Below are 15,293 nucleotides of genomic sequence, written 5' to 3'. Positions count from 1 at the left end.
TGTGTTATTTGATTATTCGAAAACAAAATCATTTACAACTTTATCATATCATACTACAAAACTATTTCACTTCATTACTTTTATAGAAAACTAGATTTTAATTCTTAAATAAGATGAAGTTTAGAAAATGTCTGATACAAAATTGAAAATTGATTTTAGTCTTTAGACTCTATTTAATGCCAACATATGTATTCAATGTCTCTTTTTTTATTTATAATTTTATGAATATAAATTTTATGAAAATATTATAAATTTTAATTCTCATTATGGTAAGCATCTTATATAAGAAAATATTTTCGTAGAGATTTTTCGGTACAGTTATGTTTTTACATATTTTCTTATTTGCCACTAATTCATTACAATATATTTAGGTACGAACATTTCGGTACACTGAGTTAGTATAATATGTTTAGGTACAGACATTTTGGTACACTAGTTTAGTATAATATATTTAGGTACCGACATTTCGGTATACTAGTTTAGTATCAAATAGTTAGGTACGAAATTTTCGGTACATTTTTTTTTTTTTTACATATTTGCTTATGTGTCACTAATTAACTACAATATATTTAGGTACGAGCATTTCGGTACACTAATTTAGTAAAATATATTATGATACAGACGTTTAGGCCCACTAATTAGAGAAAGTTAAATAAAATTAATGAATTAAAATGTGTATAATAATAAATTTAAAATTTAATGTAATAACATTAAATATGTTATCTATTAAATATAAAAACAAAAATATAATATGAATTTGAATAAAGTACACATTAAGGGACTAAAATTAATATTCAATCTAACACCAAATTTTTATTAAATTTTAATCTTCTCAAAGAATTAAAGTTCAAAAACCCCAATAATTTGAATACAATAAAAGTTCTGTATAGTTATATGTTGAGATCAAATCTATTTATGACCATAAAGAGGTTATTAGTTAATAGAGGTGCAGCTAAACTTTTATTTTTTTTACTTAGTCATCATTTATTGAAAGTTGTCTGAATACAAATAACTACATTAGTAGTTTAGCATTACTCATTTGCAAAATCTGATTAATTCAAATGATATAGCTATCCACATTAAATGTCACCTATGATGGTATGAAAATTTGGTACAAAAACATAGTATGTGTTGATGCACAAAACCGGAGGTCTTGGAACAACGTAAATCCGACCGTGAATCTGCAAGAAATGTATATAACACAAGATGTATCGTGATTCACCCCAAGGTTTGGGCTACGTCCACACTGATTATGTATTTATCTGAGGGAGAGAGAGCTCTGAGAGTGAGAGCTTTGAGAGGGGGTGAGATGGCCTAGGAAATGGCCTCCCTTAATTGTGAGGGTGATGGGTCATTTTATAGAATAAGGACTCCTCACCATTTACATATTTGCCCCTTCCTTTATTACATAATTACATTTAAGTCCCCCAAGTATTTGTACAAGATCTAAATACGGAGGCCCTAAATATGGTATAAACAGTAGTCCCCCAGGTCTTCAGTCAAGAGAGTCTTTTGGCTGGAGACTTGAAATTCAGTGTATGTGTGGGCCGAAGTAACTAGATGTTGCTTTGAACTGATGTTTAATATGAGGCGGTGCTCAATCTGAAATGATGTTCAACTAGAAGTAACACATGATGCGAGGCTGCGAGGCTCATGGCTTATGTTGCCTTGGTTGACTCGGCTTGTGGCGTTGACGGTGAGGGAGTCCCTTTTATAGAATAAGGGCTCGCTTTTCATTACATGAATGATGGGCTAGAGTTGATACTCTCTAATAAAGGTGATGGAGTCCCTTTTATAGAATAAGGGCTCGCTCCTCAATACATGAATGATGGGTTAGGAGTGATGTTCGCGGCGAGACGGTTGCTCAGCAGGCGGCGATGCTCTCTAATGAAGGTGAGGGAGTTCCTTTTATAAAATAAGGTCTCGCTCCTTAGTACATGAATAATGGATGCTCTCTAATGAAAGTGAATGAGTCATTTTTATAAAATAAGGGCTCGCTCCTTAGTACATAAATAATAGGCTAAGTCCCCCAAGTATTTTTTATGAGGCCCAGTTGAGGCCCAATATATAATGTATAGTGTAGTCCCCCAAGTCTTCGGTCAATAGAGTATGTTGGCTGGAGACTTCAAATTGAATCCATGTATGGGTCGAAGAGGCGGTTGTTCGGAGGCGGTATTTGTATACCCTGCACTGAAGCTTTGTAGGTGAAGCTTTGCAAGTGAAGCTTTGAAGTTGGAGCTCTGTAAATGAAGCTTTTGAAGCTAGAGCTTTTGTAAATGAAATTTTTGAAGCTAGAGCTCTGTAAATGAAGCTTTTAAAGCTAGAGCTTTTGTAAATGAAGCTTTTGAAGCTAGACCTCTGTAAATGACGCTTTCGAAGCTGGAGCTTTTGTAAATGAAGCTTTTGAAGTTAGAACTTTGTAAATTAAGCTTTTGAAGTTAGAGCTCTGTAAATGAAGCTTTTAAAGCTGGTAGACATGAGTGATGCTCATGAATGTTTGATTGACATGAGTGATGTTCATGGATGTTGACATGAGTGATGCTCATGAATGTTTATATATGATTGATATGAGTGATGCTCATGAATGTTTATGTATGAATGACATGAGTAATGCTCATGTATAATTTGGAGTACTGGGCGTACTTTTGATCACCTGGTTGGTGGCATCAAGGAGAGTACGGGTTGTACATTTCATCACCTAGTTGGTGGCATGAATGGCTAGTTGCCAAATGATATTTAGAGTACGGGTTGTACATTTCATCACTTGGTTGGTGGCATGAATGGCTAGTTACCAAATGATATTAGAGTACGGGTTGTACATTTCATCACCTGGTTGGTGGTAATAGCGGCAGGTTGCCGAATAATTGTGGAGTACTGGGTGTACTTTTGATCACCTGGTTGGTGGTAATAGCGGCAGGTTGCCGAATAATTGTGGAGTACTGAGCGTACTTTTGATCGCCTGGTTGGAGCTATTTTGGGCTTATGGGTCTTCGCCCTCTACACAACATTCCAGCCCATTTATTTTGGGCTTTGCCCTTTTTTTTATTAGCCTCTGATGGGGTTTATACAGATGTTTCCGAAAGATAAGGAAAATAAATTACATCATTCTGGTGGGGTGTTTATTCCTTGCTTTTGCTTTCTCGTTTGCTTTCTGCTTTTGGTTTTTTTTTTATTTGCTTTTGTTCCTATTTCCCACTGTGCCTTTCTTTTGCTTTTACTGCATTTATTATTTCTTTGCTGAGGTCCAGGTGCTTTAGCCTTTGCAGATGGCAGACAAAAGTAAAGTTCTCTTTACTTTGCTTTACTTTGCAGATTGCAGATGGCGGGGGCATGGACTTGTCTTTCTTCTCTTTTCCTCTTTACACACAGTCACAGTCAGCACCCCATTCTCCATCGCTGCTTTCACCTGATCAATCTTCGCGTTCTCCGGCAGCCTGAACCTCCTTATGAACTTGCCGCTGCTCCTCTCCACCCTGTGCCACTTGTCGTTCTTAGCCTCCTTCTGCTTGACGGAGTCGTGCTGGGCGTGGTTGTCGACGAAAATTAATGTCGTCGTTGGTGTTGATGGAGAGGTCAACGGAGAATCTTCCCATCCCAAGGATAAAAACCAGCTGACAGGAACTCTCGACCAATACCCTTTTCTCGTGGCATTGCTCGTGAACCTCATTATTTACATCGCAAGAATTAATGTCAAGTGTAACAAAACCATTGGGATTCAAATCATAAAGACTAGTGGTGCTCTCTCTTTTGAACCACTTTTAGAAAGCTCAGATGCGAGTGCCGCCAATGGAGGTTTTCACGACAAGGATGACATCAGTCAAGAAAGAGGGCCCATTTGGGCAGAGTTGGGCAGAGTTGAGCAAGAGAAAGGGTCCACCTTTCCCTTTGGAGCAGCCTCATCGTTCACTACCCAGCCATTTCCAACAATTTCTAGCTGACCATTCTTCACCAAATTTGTGAATGACTCCTTTTTAAGATCAGAGGAGTCCCTCTACCATCTTTCCAGATAAGACATCTCTTCCCATATATACTGCGCTGGGAATCCTTAGAAAGCGTATCGACAATGGTGTCAAGAATATGCCTGGGTTGCCTATCTTAGTACTATTCGACTGTAAGCTTCCAGCCGGGATCGTTATGCGAATGGGGCACCACAAACACCTCCAACTTCTCAGAGTCCCATTCATCCCCTTTATAGCTCACCCGCTACCCCTGCTTCCACGGCTCACCGTCCAAATCCGGGAATTCAATCTTGTCGTTACTGCGGATGATGACGATGAGAAATAGGAAAAGGGAGATCGAGAGGCCGATGATGAAGAAGTTTACGAAGATAAAGTCACGGATGGATGATCCAACCTCAGCCGCAACGCAGCGCTTGAGCCTCCAGCGCCACTCAGCCTCATCCTGAGGATTGCACTCCACGACCAGCATACGAGCCCCGCACAACACCGCTAGCTGGGTCAGGTGCTCAATGTGGGCTCTATGGAATAGGGGCGAGTCGACGATGACGCTGAGGTCCAGGCGGAGCTACATGAACGTAATTTGCCAGACGACGCTGTAGGACGTGTCGTTGAGCAGGAAGAAAACGGCGGCGGGGTGGGACTGGAGAGCTTGGAGCTTGTCGCGCACATCGTCTTTGTCGATGAGCGGGAATTTGAAGGTGGAGGATAAAGAGTGGGCCAGGGTGGATTTTCCTGTGCCCGGGTGGCCTTTCATTTGGCAATTGAATTCTGGGTCGATGATTAAGGGGCACTCAGAGGATTGGTACATCCAATTTAGGGGGCGGGGGGTGTTGGCGATTGGATCATCCAATTTGGGTATTTTGGCCTCTTTGGGGAAGTATTGTTTAGAGAGAGAGAATAAATTGTGGTTTTCTGGAAGAAGCCCAGGAAAGAGAATAAACTGTTGTTTAGGGAGTTTCTAGGTTTCTGCAGATTTTGCAGATTCACGGTCAAAGTGAAAAAATGAAAGAGAACCGACATAGTTTTTTGTATCGATTCCCATAGACGGCGCCAAATGTTGATGCACAAAACCGGAGGTCTTGAAACAACGTAAATCCGACCGTGAATCTGCAAGAAATGTAAATAACACAAGATGTATCGTGGTTCACCCTAATGTTTGGGCTACATCCACACTGATTATGTATTTATCTGAGGGAGAGAGAGCTTTGAGAGTGAGAGCTTTAAGAGGGGGTGATAGGGCCTAGGAAATGGGCTCCTTTAATTGTGAGGGTGAGGGGTCCTTTTATAGAATAAGGACTCCTCACTTATTACATATTTGCCCCTTCCTTTATCACATAATTACATTTAAGTCCCCCGAGTATTTGTACGAGATCTAAATACGGAGGCTGTAATACCTTGGAAAAAAAATTAAAAATATAGGATTATGTGGAAAAAAAAAATTTATTGTTAAGTAGGAAAAATATATTTAGGTGTGTGTGTGTGTGCGTGTGGGGGGAGATTCCCAAGTTTCACATGTGATACAGGCAAGATAGCTATACGGGTGAATTTGCCACTTGACATGCAGGGGGTTCCGGGGGAGTCCTCATATTTCCGAAAAACTCTCCATCTCTCTCTGGCACCGTGGTAAACTAGCCACCATCACCACCATTTCCTTGAATAATCTAACCTCAAAACCATATATCTCGAATCTATAGAGCATGTACAACGCGACTGGGTTCTTGCATTCACCATCGGTGCACTGTAAGACATAGTATTTTCGAAGCAGACCATCCAAGCTACCAAAACCATGAAAATGGGCGAACTCCAGCGAGTTGGAGACACATCCTCCTTTCAAACCTCCTGCAATCTGAATATGAATTGGCTCTATTCTTATATTACGTGGATTGCTCCTGTTGTTGTTTTAGATGAAGGTCGTATCATGCTTCGATTCAGGTGTGGGTTATTTTGCTTTGTTACTTTTCTTTTTCTGGTTAAATTTTCTGTAAGTTGATAGGTGAAATTTGTTGGTTTTTGGTACATGCAATTGGGTTTTGTTGTCATGCTGGAGTGGCATAGAAAAAAATGAATCAATTCTAATTGGGTTTAAGTATTTGAAGAAATTGGATTTTCGTAAGAGAAGAGTAAACTTGAAATTTGTTTGGATTTATTATTATTGAAACAAATGTCCATTACGGCATGTTTATGGACTTAAGAAACAACATGAGAACTGAATGGAAAACGGAATGAAATGGACAAACTACGCCCTAGGGAAATAATAGTCATGTTGTTCTTTTTGGGTAACATGTTCAATTCTAACAAGCATGAATAAATGTCATAGACTCATAAGAAATCTGTTCAAATGCTTAAGTGATGTGTGTGAAAAATCTCTTACAAACGACGAACTACGAATGGCTTGATCCCTTCGTAGGGTATGTAGGCAGTCTAACGAGACGGTTAGATGCAGCCACATATAAATAAATAAAATAATAATAATAATAATAATAACCCAAATTAAATATTGTGTTGGTTTTCTTTAACGAAAGAAATTTGTTGTGGTTAATAAAATAATTGAGATCATTCTTTTCTTGAAAGTTGGCTAAGAAAAATAATTTGGGCCTATCTTAATAATTAGCTTCCGAATTAGGAATTTTGGGTCGTTACAGAGGCCCTAAATATGGTATAAACAGTATGAATAGCATTACTCATTTTCAAAATATACCACTGGAAAAGGGAGACATCTAGTCTCTAATAGCTGCTGTATGTATGTATGAATTTATACAAAAAAACTACATAATGTAGCGTTGTTCAATTTAATGCCAAAAATTTAATTCTAAAAGTTGTAAACATGCTTGAGAAGTTAGAAACATTTTGGCTGGAACAACAACAACGTGCCATGTTACGAGTTATTAAGTATGTGCAAGCTCAAAGACATAACATTGACCCTAATAAATAAAATATTGTTCTGGACAATTTAGAAAAATATTTTATTTCATCTTAATTTTTTTTTGGTGACATTTCATATTTATAGACTTAATGATAATTACTATCTTGAGGTAAGTTTCTTAAGACGGAACTTAGAAAAATTATGTGAAATTTATTCTTATACAGAACTGGCTCAAGTTGGAACTAAAATGACTAGCTAGATGGAGGTACTTTCTATATAGTGTATCACTATAAAGACACATAAATGTGCACTAGTGATTTAAAGTGCAAAGTGCAGGAGTAGTAACATATATACAATGTTAGGGTTAACTTTCGTTTTTTTTTTTTTTCGCTAAGAAAAGGTGTATATTATAACTTCTTTGAAATGCAAATAACATTATAGGAAAATAGTAATGTCATAGAGAAATACACAATAAAACCCTTTCTTATTTTCATCTCAAACACACCAATATCATAGTGCAAAGGCTCCCTTCTCATATATATTGGCAACGAAAACAGGGGTCATCTACAGTACAAGCATCTGGGATTCTGGGCTGGTGGCCTGGTATGGAGGAATGCTTAATTAGGTAGACGATGGCCTGGATTGAAATTCCAAATTCCGAGTCAAGAAGTCCTTGTCCCAAACTCATTGATGACAAAAATCACGCTTCTTTGAAGTTTAGCCGGCACATGATTTAACCGTAAAACGTTCGTGGTTATTTAGAATGAGTCATTTATAATCCCTCTTATATATCTTTGTAATATACATGTAGTGTATTTTTTAATTCCTTCTAACTTTCTACTTCCATTTCTTCATCATTTTGCATAACCGTCAAGAAATTTGGAGAAGAATTTGACAGTATAAAGACAGTACAAAGATGATAGTATTTACATGGGGGGATTTGTTTTTTTTGAAGAAAAATGCGATATCTCATTTCATTTCATTTCAAAAGCCCGACAAACTAAATAGTACAAGGAATGGAGAGGTACTCCTCAAGAAGAAGATCACAAATAATGATAGGAGATTCATCAAACCAAGTACAATCACCCCCGAGTGGAGGGCGAATTTAGCAAGACGATAACCGAATTTGCTTGGCAGCAGATATGGGAAGCAAAAACTTCAGCGATCATTTGCATCAAGAACTTCATCCTCAATACTTGGTCAAATAGTAGACGAATCCACAAGCCGGGGGGGGGGGGGGGAGAGACGATCAAGGCAGAAATAATTTGAAGTGAATAACCCATGCGCACGATTGCGGAGAATTTCTGAGAACTTGAAAGTCCCTCACCCAGACATACCCTAAAAGTTTTTTGTGGTTTGCCAATTATTTTGCAATGCATTGAAGACTATTCAGCCTTCAAGAATCCAAAGGTGGATCATTGCGTTCCTTTCTCTAAATCCTCATCAAACCATCAAGTAGTTCACTACTTGGGGCACGAACCTTTCTATATATTCGGGCTTGGATTGAAGACAACCTAAAAGCTGGGCCTTTCTATATATGTATATAGTCGGTCGAATATGGTGGTTTTTCGTTGTCGGCGGTGTCTGGCTTCGTGGAGCAGAGGATAGCTATGTTTCTGGTGATAGAGTTTAGGAGATAAAGAGTGTAAATTTTTAGGTTAGAGTTGGGAACTGAAGAGGTTAAGGTAGTTGGGGTAGTTATTCTTTGGGTGACTGGATTTCCTAGGAATGTAACGGCTTCCGTTGGTGTAGTGGACCAAAGTGGTGCTGACACCACGTGGAAAAAAAAGGGGGGGGTGCATCTGGCACCGAAAGCAGATGGAAAAGAAATATATATATATATATATATATATATAAAAAAGGAGAAAGTGGATTCTTGGTGGCTAGCACCATGCAAAAAAAAAGGGAAAGGGTTTTGGAATGGTGGATCAGTCCACGTGAAAAAAAATAATAATAATTCAAATATATATATATATATATATATATATGTACATAATATATGTATGTATACAGCAAAAAAAAAAAAAACAAATGAATTAAGAGAAATAAAGTCCATTTTATTTATTTTTTTCTGGAAATTTTACATAAATTTGCATTATACATACCTAAAATAAATAAATAAAATAAAATAAAAGTCAAATCAAATTTACAGGAGGGGATCTTCAAGGATGATCAGGTGGCGCCTTATCACTCGGCGGAACTCTAGGAAGAAGAGGAGTCGGAGGTTGACTGTTTGGAGCCTCAACACTCGGTAAAACTCTAGAGGACGAACGCAATAGGTGTCTCTGGAGTAAAGCCACAAACATCTGATGGTCACTCTCAATCCGACCTTCGGATTCCTGCAACTGGTTGAGCTTTCTCTTCATGCTCGTCGAGTAACTATTGGCAAGCATGTGCAACTCTCTGTTTTCATGCTTAAGCCCTCTAATCTCTTGCTTAAGACTCGCCACCTCAGCCATCAGTGACTCGACTTGACGAGTTCGAGCAAGAAGGCGTTGGCCCATGTTTGATACGGAGCCCGCACACTGAACACTGAAAGCCAGAGAGTCCTAAACAACCAGCTCATCAAACCGCTTGGAAAGGATCTTGTTGTCCTTGGGGGTGAGAAGATTTCTAGCTATCACCGTAACGGTTATGTCATTCTTGATCACAGAGTCCCCAACTGTAAGAAGACCGGTGGCGGATAAGAAGGACGGGCACCATATGTTGTCTGGAGAAGACATATCAACATCTTCCCCAACATTCAAATCAAGACGACGATCAGATAGGCAAGCCATTTGCAAAAATGATGAAAGAAGAAGAGGTCGTGTAAGTCGAATTCTTAGAAAATACAAAATGAGGGAAATTCCTAACAGGTAGCAACTCTCTAAATGTGTTTTTGAACACGATTCATGCCTCCATAAAAAGAAGAGGCAACAGAGCCTGTTCAGAAATCGAAGAGGCAATGTGGTCGTTCAGAAACCAAAGAGGCACCTCTCCCCGAATTTCAAAAGCCGGGCCGTTTGTTCAGAAATCAAGGAGGCAACAAGGCCACCGGTTCAAAGATCGAAGAGACACCACTCTCCGAATTTCAAAAAGATCGGCTTTTCAAGATTTGTCGCCATCCTTCACACACAACCTCAACTTTGCGGAAATCACGCGCAACTTTGTCAAAGATTTCTGACAAAGTTGAAAACACGTGAATCTTACTGTTTCAATTACCCAACGGTTGCCGATAAGAGTAAAGGAATAGTATGACTACTGGCTGTTGGGAAATTCCTATATATGTCGACCTTCATCCTCCATAGCAAGGCAGACCTGCAAAAATACCCAACCCTTCCTCATTTCCAAGAGTACACTCCCAGTAGAGCCTCTTGAAATACTCAGTTTTCTTCTTATCCGGGAATACCCTTGCAAACAAATGACACCAAAGTAAAAATATCTCATATCACCAGGTAGAAAGCAAGAGTATCTCGTATCATGCTTTCTCCCTGTCTTTTCATTTGTCCTTGTTCTTACCTGCAAAGACAAGGATAAAGAAAGCAATATGTCGGAACCTCCACTCAAACTCCGAGTAAAGAACCGACTACCTGGAACCTTTGCCTGATTGCTTACCTGGAATTGCTCTCGAGTACTCGTCTTTAGCTGTTGATGTACTTTCGAAGAAGATGCCACATTTTCCTGGAGAACAGATAAGGCAAGTGAAAATGATACCTTGAAGCATGTGGAGGTTATGTGCTGATTTCCTTCAAGATCAAGTCTCCACTTCCCTGCACAATCAACCAACCCAGCAGAAGGAGTCTGAGTTGAATCCAAGAGCTCAAGAAGCTTCAATAACATATTAACGGCACCATCGCCGAAGAGCAAAGCCTCGCTGTGCAATGCTGTCAAATCGCCACCACTTCTTCGAAAGCAAAAGTATTTCATATCATGCTTTCTCTTTGTTCTTTTCTTTGTCCTTGTTCTTACATGCGGGACAAGGAGAAAAAAAAGCAATCAGCCAGCACTTTGTGTCAATCTTCCGATCTGGAACCAACTGCCTGGAACCCTTCCCTGATTGCTTACCTAGCACTGCTCTCGAAGTACCCATTGTCTCAACATCTTATGCTTCCAGAGAAGATACCACATATGTCAGAAGAATAGATAAGGCAAAGGAAAATGATACATTGAAGCATGTGAAGACAAGCACAACAAAGCACGTGTCGATTCATCCGCTACTTCTTCAAAATCAAAAGTATCTCATATCATCAGGGTTGCAATCACTCTGGGTAGTGGACTCGTTTTGACCCTCAAATTCTTGGGTCGACTCGCTAGGCGTTGTGGGCTGCACGTGCCGATTCACCACTCTTGAATCAAATCCTTAAAGATCAAGTCACCAACTGGAAGAAAAGCCCATCAATCTTGAAGATCATACCGTTGACCAAACTGCTCAGGTATGAATTAGAAAGATTGAACAAAGCAACAAGTCGTCACCTTGACCTCGTGCCTGTTTGCCATGTGTTCGAGTCAACCTTCAAGAATCAAGCCTCAACGGCCCTTAAAGAAGCTTACAGCCAAATTCAAGATCAAGCCTCGACGGCCCTTGAGGAAATCACAAGTCCAATTCAAGATCAAGTGTCTACCACCCTTGAATCAAATCTAGTTCAAGAATAAGCTATGGAAAGTCAACAATTGGAGGAAACCAGAAAATCCTCCAACCCAGTTCAAGAATAAGCTGTGGAAAGTAAACAATTGGAGGAATCCAGAAAATCCTCCAACCCAGTTCAAGATCAAAGCTGTGGAAAGTCAACAAGCGCAACAAAATCACGCCGATTCATCCATTACCAAGGCCAAATATCATCTACCACGTGAAGCTCCTTGTGGTCCAATTTCAACCTTCAAGATCAAGCCTCGACGACCTTGGAAGAAATTTCAAGCAAAGTTCAAGAACAAGCCTCTACGGTCATTGAAGAAACTTTCAGCCCAATTCAAGATTAAGCCTCAATGGCCCTTATGGAAATCTCAAGCCCAATTCAAGATCAAGCCTCAATGGCCCTTGAAGAAATCTCCAGCCAAATTCAAGATCAAGCCTCGATGGCCCTTGGATCGACATCTACATTAAGGGACTTCAAAACGCATCTCCTACACACGACAATCACATGTATATGACGCGCCTTGAAGTGGGGGCATTTGTAGACACCGAAATTTCTGTGAAATAAATGTTGACCAATAGTTACAATTTCAACGCTCACGTGTCATATAAATTTTACAAGTAGCATGTGACTAAACGAAAAATCAAAATAAATCAGAAAAGTCATCAAGCAGGACACGTGTCAACACCTGGCAGAAACAATTTATTTCATCTGAATATCATATTCAAAATTAGGCCTTGGAAAATTCTATAAATAGAAGCCATTTCATTCATTTAAATGGACCAATTCATAACCAATTCACCTCACCCCAAAACCTTGAAACTTTGAAACTCCAAAGCTCCCAAGCAAATCCTGAAGGATCAAGAAAGCTCTTCGTTCTTCATCAACCCAACCTTCAAGATCAAGCTCCAATGGCCCCTTTGAAGGAACTTCCACCAATTCAAGATCAAGCCCCGACGGCCCTTGAAGAAATCGTTCATCGTTCATCATTCGTTCATCCTAAAATCAAGCCGCAACGGCCCTTTGGATCAACAACATCAACAAATCTACATCTCCAACCGTTCTTCAAGATAAAGCCCAAAAGCCCTTGAAGATCAATTCATCAATTGTTCATCAAGATCAAGCCCCAAAGGCCCTTGAAGATCCGTTCATCAACAGTTCTTCAAGATCAAGCCTAAAAGCCTTGAAGATCCGTTCATCCATCAACCTTTAAGATCAAGCCCAAATGCCCTTGAAGAAACTTCCCACAACCTTCAAGATTAAGCCCCAACGGCTCTTGAAGAAAACTTTCAACCGTTCATCCAAGATCAAGCCTCGACGACCCTTGGATCAATCGCACATCCACAAATCAACACCTTACGGAGATCGAATCAGAGGATCAAATTTGAGAGAGATTGTAACCCCAAAATCATTAATACAAAATATTATTTTGTACACGTGTTCTTGTCTCGTTTGTTTCAGGAATTTCCGTGTTTACAGACTCAAGTTGTTGAAGTAGTGCCTGATGAAATGGGTGATAGAGTAGTTGGTGATGAAGTAGTGGGTGAAGGAGTGCCTGATGAAATGGTAGCTGATGAAAGAATGGTTGATGAAGGGAGGGAGGATGAAAGAGTGGCCGATAAAGGGGTGGAGAATGAATGAGTGGCCAATGAATGAGCAGAAGAATAAGATTGAGAATGACAGTGACTTCATAGAAGAAGAATTTCCTGCTGATAAAGATCACTTACAGTTTATGAAGTTTGTAGATGATCATGTGAATGCACAGGAGGATGCAATGTTGGCTAGTATTAGAGAACAAAATAACCCACAATTTGGGGAGGGATCTCAACAACAAAAGGAATATTTTGAAGAAAAGATTGATGTAGATGTTGTTGGTGAGCCGAATTACAATTCGGATGGCTTTCACAGTGTGCATGAAGATGAAGACAGTGGTTCAAGCAACAATGAGCATTATCTTGAGTTTAATGAGAAGACTGACATGAAGAACCCATACTTTTCCTTAGGGTTGATATTTAGGGATGTCGTACAGTTCAAAAAGGCAGTAGTTATGCACTCTATGATAAATGGGTATGGAGATGTCTATTTTCCACGGAATGAGAAGTTCAAGGTTGATGCAACGTGCAAAGACGGTTGTCTGTGGCTTGTTAAGTGTTGGAAGATGTGCAATTCAAACAGCATGCAGATAAAGAAGATTTTGGATCACCACACATGTGGTAGATTATGGATGAATAGGAATATGAAATAGTCTTGGCTTACTGAGCAGTACTTGGAAAGGATCCAACTTAATCCAACATAGCATGTTGAGTCTTTTATAGACATCATTGAAGCTAAATGGAAACACAATTGCTCTAAGATGAAAGCTTATAGGGCTATGACTACTGCTATGAAGATTATAGAGGGTAAACATGCTGAGCAATACACGAGATTGTGGGATTTTGGCGAGGAAATTAAAAAGGCAAACCGGGGGAGCACTGTGAAGATAAAGTTGGATGAATGAAGGTTTCAAATGATGTATGTGTGTTTGGGTACATGCAAGGAAGGTTTCAAGCATGGCTGCAAACCCTTGATTGGTTTAGATGGTTATCATTTGAAGTCTCAGCATGTAGGTCAATTGTTTATTACTGTGGGGATAGGTCCCAATGATGAAACTTGGGTGATAGCTTATGCAGTTGTCGAGATGGAGAACAAAAGTTCATGGATTTGGTTCTTGGAGATTGTAGCCGAAGATCTTGGGATTATAAATTAGCATCGTTGGACATTCATTAGTGAGAAACAGAATGGTTTAATTCCTACATTCTTGGCAGTTCTTCCCGATTGTCACCACAAGTTTTGTATGCGGCATTTGTAAACAAATTATAGAGAACAGTTTAAGGGTAAGGCATTAAAGGATGCTTTATGGGCTGTTGCCAAGACCACTACAATTTCACACTTTAGAAGAGCCATGGAGGAGCTTAGATTGTTGAACGAAGATGCATATGATTGGCTTATGAAGAGACCTGTCATTCACTGGAATAGTTCCCATTTTCAAACACATACCAAGTGTGAAATGTTGTTGAACAACTTTTGTGAAAGTTTCAATACCGTGATAGTGAAGGTAAGGTCGAAACCAATTGTAACCATGTTTCAGATCATTCATACCATGTTGATGAGAATGATTCAAATGAGAATAGACATTATGCTAAGACAACCTGGAGATTTGTGCCCCAAGATTTAAGAAGAAGTTGGAGGTTGCAAAAATAGAGAGTGGTCGATGCATTGCTCAATGGTCTGGTGGGACTAAATTCCAAGTGGATATTGGAGAAGGTGACCAATTTATTGTTGACTTGACTGAACGTACATGTTCATGTTGGGGATTTAATCTCACTGGTATTCCATGCAACCATGCCATTGTTGCCATTAATTACAAGCAGGATAAGCCAGAAGACTATTTGGATGGTTGTTATTCCAAGGTCATGTACTTGGAAATATATGGACACTTGATCCAGCCACTGAATTGGATGTCGATGTGGGAGGTCACTAAAAATCCACCTATTCAGCCTCTTCTATATACTAGACAACCTGGAAGACCCAAGAAGAAGAGAAACAAAGAGGCTGAAGAAAATGAGAAAAAAGCTAATCCTACACAAAAATGAGGCTACTAACACCAGTGGAGATATTCTACAGCCACAACAGCGCTCAAGGAAAGGCCAAGGGACCGTTAAATGTGGAATATGTAAAAAAGAAGGCCACAATACCAGGACTCATCACAGACATCTTCCTACAAAACAAGAGGTGACATATAACCTTGTACAAAGTTTTATGATTTCTAAGTTGATTTAAGACTTTATTAATCCTGAAATCCTTTAATTTGTTTTAGGCATC

The sequence above is a fragment of the Malus domestica genome, chromosome 13 (assembly GCF_042453785.1).
Source record: "Malus domestica chromosome 13, GDT2T_hap1".
Classification (NCBI taxonomy): Eukaryota; Viridiplantae; Streptophyta; class Magnoliopsida; order Rosales; family Rosaceae; genus Malus; species Malus domestica.
The sequence above is the reverse complement of the archived record's forward strand: the minus strand, read 5'-3'. Positions refer to the sequence as shown.